The sequence below is a fragment of the Syngnathus leptorhynchus genome, unplaced genomic scaffold (genome assembly GCF_054491065.1).
Source record: "Syngnathus leptorhynchus isolate UIUO unplaced genomic scaffold, UIUO_Slep HiC_scaffold_803, whole genome shotgun sequence".
NCBI classification, from domain to species: Eukaryota; Metazoa; Chordata; class Actinopteri; order Syngnathiformes; family Syngnathidae; genus Syngnathus; species Syngnathus leptorhynchus.
The window spans coordinates 976-7500 of record NW_028232639.1 but is presented as its reverse complement, the minus strand read 5'-3'; positions in this window follow the sequence as shown (position 1 = coordinate 7500).

Here is a 6525-nt window from a genome sequence, read left to right as displayed (position 1 = left end):
TACAACGGCGTGTCCGCCAGGCGGCGACATTTCCCCGTTACCGGTGGCTGCGCGGCGGGTGAGTGACAGAGCTTATCCGAGCGGCTGGAACTCTGCGCCGGCGTGGTCGAGCGTGAGGCCTCGGCCCTTTGGCTGCCTGGTACCTAAAACACTTCCATTGATCCAGCCACGGAGGGTGCTGGCTGGTGGCTCCATACCTCCAGAGCTCCAGAGCTCCATAGCACCAGAGCTCCATAGCTCCATAGCACCAGAGCTCCATAGCTCCATAGCACCAGAGCTCCATAGCTCCATAGCACCAGAGCTCCATAGCTCCATAGCACCAGAGCTCCATAGCTCCATAGCACCAGAGCTCCATAGCTCCATAGCACCAGGGCTCCATAGCTCCATAGCTCCAGGGCTCCATAGCTCCAGGGCTCCATAGCTCCATAGCTCCAGGGCTCCATAGCTCCATACCTCCAGAGCTCCATAGCTCCAGCCTGGGTGGCTGGTGGCTCCATAGCTCCATACTTCCATAGCTCCAGTCAGAGAGTTGGCGAAAATTGCACTAAGTGCGAAAGCCCATTCATTTACAACGGCGTGTCCGCCAGGCGGCGACATTTCCCCGTTACCGGTGGCTGCGTGGCGGGTGAGTGACAGAGCTTATCCGAGCGGCTGGAACTCTGCGCCGGCGTGGTCGAGCGTGAGGCCCCGGCCCTTTGGCTGCCTGGTACCTAAAACACTTCCATTGATCCAGCCACGGAGGGTGCTGGCTGGTGGCTCCATAGCTCCATAGCTCCATAGCACCAGAGCTCCATAGCTCCATAGCACCAGAGCTCCATAGCTCCATAGCACCAGAGCTCCATAGCTCCATAGCACCAGAGCTCCATAGCTCCATAGCACCAGAGCTACATAGCTCCATAGCACCAGAGCTCCATAGCTCCATAGCACCAGAGCTCCATAGCTCCATAGCACCAGAGCTCCATAGCTCCATAGCACCAGAGCTCCATAGCTCCAGAGCTCCATAGCTCCAGCCTGGGTGGCTGGTGGCTCCATAGCTCCATACTTCCATAGCTCTAAGTCAGAGAGTTGGCGAAAATTGCACTAAGTGCGAAAGCCCATTCATTTACAACGGCGTGTCCACAAGGCGGCGACATTTCCCCGTTACCGGTGGCTGCGCGGCGGGAGAGTGACAGAGCTCATCCGAGCGGCTGGAACTCTGCGCCGGCGTGGTCGAGCGTGAGGCCTCGGCACTTTGGCCGCCTGGTACCTAAACACTTCCATTGATCCAGCCACGGAGGGTGCTGGCTGGTGGCTCCATACCTCCATAGCTCCATACCTCCAGAGCTCCATAGCTCCATAGCACCAGAGCTCCATAGCTCCATAGCACCAGAGCTCCATAGCTCCATAGCACCAGAGCTCCAGAGCTCCATAGCACCAGAGCTCCAGAGCTCCATAGCACCAGAGCTCCATAGCTCCATAGCACCAGAGCTCCATAGCTCCATAGCACCAGAGCTCCATAGCTCCATAGCACCAGAGCTCCATAGCTCCATAGCACCAGAGCTCCATAGCTCCATAGCACCAGAGCTCCATAGCTCCATAGCACCAGAGCTCCATAGCTCCATAGCACCAGGGCTCCATAGCTCCATAGCTCCAGGGCTCCATAGCTCCATAGCTCCAGAGCTCCAGAGCTCCAGAGCTCCATAGCTCCATAGCTCCATACTTCCATAGCTCCGGAGCTCCATGGCTCCATACTTCCATAGCTCCAGCCTGGCTGGCTGGTGGCTCCATAGCTCCATACTTGCAGCCACGGAGCTGGCGAAAATTGCACTAAGTGCGAAAGCCCATTCATTTACAACGGCGTGTCCACAAGGCGGCGACATTTCCCCGTTACCGGTGGCTGCGCGGCGGGTGAGTGACAGAGCTTATCCGAGCGGCTGGAACTCTGCGCCGGCGTGGTCGAGAGTGAGGCCTCGGCCCTTTGGCTGCCTGGTACCTAAAACACTTCCATTGATCCAGCCTCGGAGGGTGCTGGCTGGTGGCTCCATACCTCCATAGCTCCATACCTCCAGAGCTCCATAGCTCCATAGCACCAGAGCTCCATAGCTCCATAGCACCAGAGCTCCATAGCTCCATAGCACCAGAGCTCCATAGCTCCATAGCACCAGAGCTCCATAGCACCAGAGCTCCATAGCTCCATAGCACCAGAGCTCCATAGCTCCATAGCACCAGAGCTCCATAGCTCCATAGCACCAGAGCTCCATAGCTCCATAGCACCAGAGCTCCATAGCTCCATAGCTCCATAGCTCCAGGGCTCCATAGCTCCATAGCTCCAGGGCTCCATAGCTCCAGGGCTCCAGGGCTCCATAGCTCCAGGGCTCCATAGCTCCAGGGCTCCAGGGCTCCATAGCTCCAGGGCTCCATAGCTCCAGGGCTCCAGGGCTCCATAGCTCCATACCTCCAGAGCTCCATACCTCCAGAGCTCCAGAGCTCCATAGCACCAGAGCTCCATGGCTTCAGAGCTCCATAGCACCATAGCTCCATACCTCCAGAGCTCCAGGGCTCCATAGCTCCATAGCTCCATAGCTCCATAGCTCCATACCTCCAGAGCTCCATAGCACCAGAGCTCCAGAGCTCCATAGCTCCAGCCTGGGTGGCTGGTGGCTCCATAGCTCCATACTTCCATAGCTCTAAGTCAGAGAGTTGGCGAAAATTGCACTAAGTGCGAAAGCCCATTCATTTACAACGGCGTGTCCACAAGGCGGCGACATTTCCCCGTTACCGGTGGCTGCGCGGCGGGAGAGTGACAGAGCTCATCCGAGCGGCTGGAACTCTGCGCCGGCGTGGTCGAGCGTGAGGCCTCGGCACTTTGGCCGCCTGGTACCTAAACACTTCCATTGATCCAGCCACGGAGGGTGCTGGCTGGTGGCTCCATACCTCCATAGCTCCATACCTCCAGAGCTCCAGAGCTCCATAGCACCAGAGCTCCATAGCTCCATAGCACCAGAGCTCCATAGCACCAGAGCTCCATAGCTCCATAGCACCAGAGCTCCATAGCTCCATAGCACCAGAGCTCCATAGCTCCATAGCACCAGAGCTCCATAGCACCAGAGCTCCATAGCTCCATAGCACCAGAGCTCCATAGCTCCATAGCACCAGCTCCATAGCTCCATAGCACCAGAGCTCCATAGCTCCATAGCACCAGAGCTCCATAGCTCCATAGCACCAGAGCTCCATAGCTCCATAGCACCAGAGCTCCATAGCTCCATAGCACCAGAGCTCCATAGCTCCATAGCTCCAGGGCTCCATAGCTCCAGGGCTCCAGGGCTCCATAGCTCCAGGGCTCCATAGCTCCAGGGCTCCAGGGCTCCATAGCTCCATACCTCCAGAGCTCCATAGCTCCATACTTCCAGAGCTCCATAGCTCCATAGCACCAGAGCTCCAGAGCTCCATAGCTCCATAGCACCAGAGCTCCATAGCACCAGAGCTCCATAGCTCCAGCCTGGGTGGCTGGTGGCTCCATAGCTCCATACTTCCATAGCTCCAGTCAGAGAGTTGGCGAAAATTGCACTAAGTGCGAAAGCCCATTCATTTACAAGGGCGTGTCCACAAGGCGGCGACATTTCCCCGTTACCGGTGGCTGCGCGGCAGGAGAGTGACAGAGCTTATCCGAGCGGCTGGAACTCTGCGCCGGCGTGGTCGAACGGCTGGCCTCGGTAGTTGAGGTACCAGGGGTGGGCCGGGGAGCTCCAGGCGGGTCTTGTGAGAGAGTGAAGCCGAGCGGCTGGAACTCTGGGCCGGCCTGGTCGAGCGGCTGGCCTCGGTAGTTGAGGTACCAGGGGCGGGCTGGGGAGCTCCAGGCGGGGCTTGTGAGAGAGTGAAGCCGAGCGGCTGGAACTCTGGGCCGGCGTGGTTGAGCCACGGAGGGTGCTGGCTGGTGGCTCCATAGCTCCATAGCTCCATAGCTCCATACTTCCATAGCTCCATACTTCCATAGCTCCAGACTTCCATAGCTCCATAGCTCCATAGCTCCATAGCTCCATAGCTCCATAGCACCAGAGCTCCAGAGCTCCATAGCACCAGAGCTCCAGAGCTCCATAGCTCCATAGCTCCATAGCCCCAGAGCTCCATAGCTCCATAGCTCCATAGCTCCAGAGCTCCATACTTCCATAGCTCCAGAGCTCCAGCCTGTCTGGTGGCTCCATAGCTCCATAGCTCCATACTTGCAGCCACGGAGCTGGCGAAAATTGCACTAAGTGCGAAAGCCCATTCATTTACAACGGCGTGTCCACAAGGCGGCGACATTTCCCCGTTACCGGTGGCTGCTTAGCGGGAGAGTGACAGAGCTTATCCGAGCGGCTGGAACTCTGGGCCGGCCTGGTCGAGCGGCTGGCCTCGGTAGTTGAGGTACCAGGGGCGGGCTGGGGAGCTCCAGGCGGGGCTTGTGAGAGAGTGTAGCCGAGCGGCTGGAACTCTGGGCCGGCGTGGTTGAGCAGCATGCCCGCGGAGGTGGCTCTTCCATAGGCACGGAGGGTGCTGGAGCTCCACACTTCCCTAGGCACGGAGGGTGCTGGAGCTCCACACTTCCATAGGCAGGGAGGGTGCTGGAGCTCCACACTTCCATAGGCAGGGAGGGTGCTGGAGCTCCACACTTCCATAGGCAGGGAGGGTGCTGGAGCTCCACACTTCCATAGGCAGGGAGGGTGCTGGAGCTCCACACTTCCATAGGCAGGGAGGGTGCTGGAGCTCCACACTTCCATAGGCAGGGAGGGTGCTGGAGCTCCACACTTCCATAGGCAGGGAGGGTGCTGGAGCTCCACACTTCCATAGGCAGGGAGGGTGCTGGAGCTCCACACTTCCATAGGCAGGGAGGGTGCTGGAGCTCCACACTTCCATAGGCAGGGAGGGTGCTGGAGCTCCACACTTCCATAGGCAGGGAGGGTGCTGGAGCTCCACACTTCCATAGGCAGGGAGGGTGCTGGAGCTCCACACTTCCATAGGCAGGGAGGGTGCTGGAGCTCCACACTTCCATAGGCAGGGAGGGTGCTGGAGCTCCACACTTCCATAGGCAGGGAGGGTGCTGGAGCTCCACACTTCCATAGGCAGGGAGGGTGCTGGAGCTCCACACTTCCATAGGCAGGGAGGGTGCTGGAGCTCCACACTTCCATAGGCAGGGAGGGTGCTGGAGCTCCACACTTCCATAGGCAGGGAGGGTGCTGGAGCTCCACACTTCCATAGGCAGGGAGGGTGCTGGAGCTCCACACTTCCATAGGCAGGGAGGGTGCTGGAGCTCCACACTTCCATAGGCAGGGAGGGTGCTGGAGCTCCACACTTCCATAGGCAGGGAGGGTGCTGGAGCTCCACACTTCCATAGGCAGGGAGGGTGCTGGAGCTCCACACTTCCATAGGCAGGGAGGGTGCTGGAGCTCCACACTTCCATAGGCAGGGAGGGTGCTGGAGCTCCACACTTCCATAGGCAGGGAGGGTGCTGGAGCTCCACACTTCCATAGGCAGGGAGGGTGCTGGAGCTCCACACTTCCATAGGCAGGGAGGGTGCTGGAGCTCCACACTTCCATAGGCAGGGAGGGTGCTGGAGCTCCACACTTCCATAGGCAGGGAGGGTGCTGGAGCTCCACACTTCCATAGGCAGGGAGGGTGCTGGAGCTCCACACTTCCATAGGCAGGGAGGGTGCTGGAGCTCCACACTTCCATAGGCAGGGAGGGTGCTGGAGCTCCACACTTCCATAGGCAGGGAGGGTGCTGGAGCTCCACACTTCCATAGGCAGGGAGGGTGCTGGAGCTCCACACTTCCATAGGCAGGGAGGGTGCTGGAGCTCCACACTTCCATAGGCAGGGAGGGTGCTGGAGCTCCACACTTCCATAGGCAGGGAGGGTGCTGGAGCTCCACACTTCCATAGGCAGGGAGGGTGCTGGAGCTCCACACTTCCATAGGCAGGGAGGGTGCTGGAGCTCCACACTTCCATAGGCAGGGAGGGGTGCTGGAGCTCCACACTTCCATAGGCAGGGAGGGTGCTGGAGCTCCACACTTCCATAGGCAGGGAGGGTGCTGGAGCTCCACACTTCCATAGGCAGGGAGGGTGCTGGAGCTCCACACTTCCATAGGCAGGGAGGGTGCTGGAGCTCCACACTTCCATAGGCAGGGAGGGTGCTGGAGCTCCACACTTCCATAGGCAGGGAGGGTGCTGGAGCTCCACACTTCCATAGGCAGGGAGGGTGCTGGAGCTCCACACTTCCATAGGCAGGGAGGGTGCTGGAGCTCCACACTTCCATAGGCAGGGAGGGTGCTGGAGCTCCACACTTCCATAGGCAGGGAGGGTGCTGGAGCTCCACACTTCCATAGGCAGGGGAGGGGTGCTGGAGCTCCACACTTCCATAGGCAGGGAGGGTGCTGGAGCTCCACACTTCCATAGGCAGGGAGCGGTGCTGGAGCTCCACACTTCCATAGGCAGGGAGGGTGCTGGAGCTCCACACTTCCATAGGCAGGGAGGGTGCTGGAGCTCCACACTTCCATAGGCAGGGAGGGTGCTG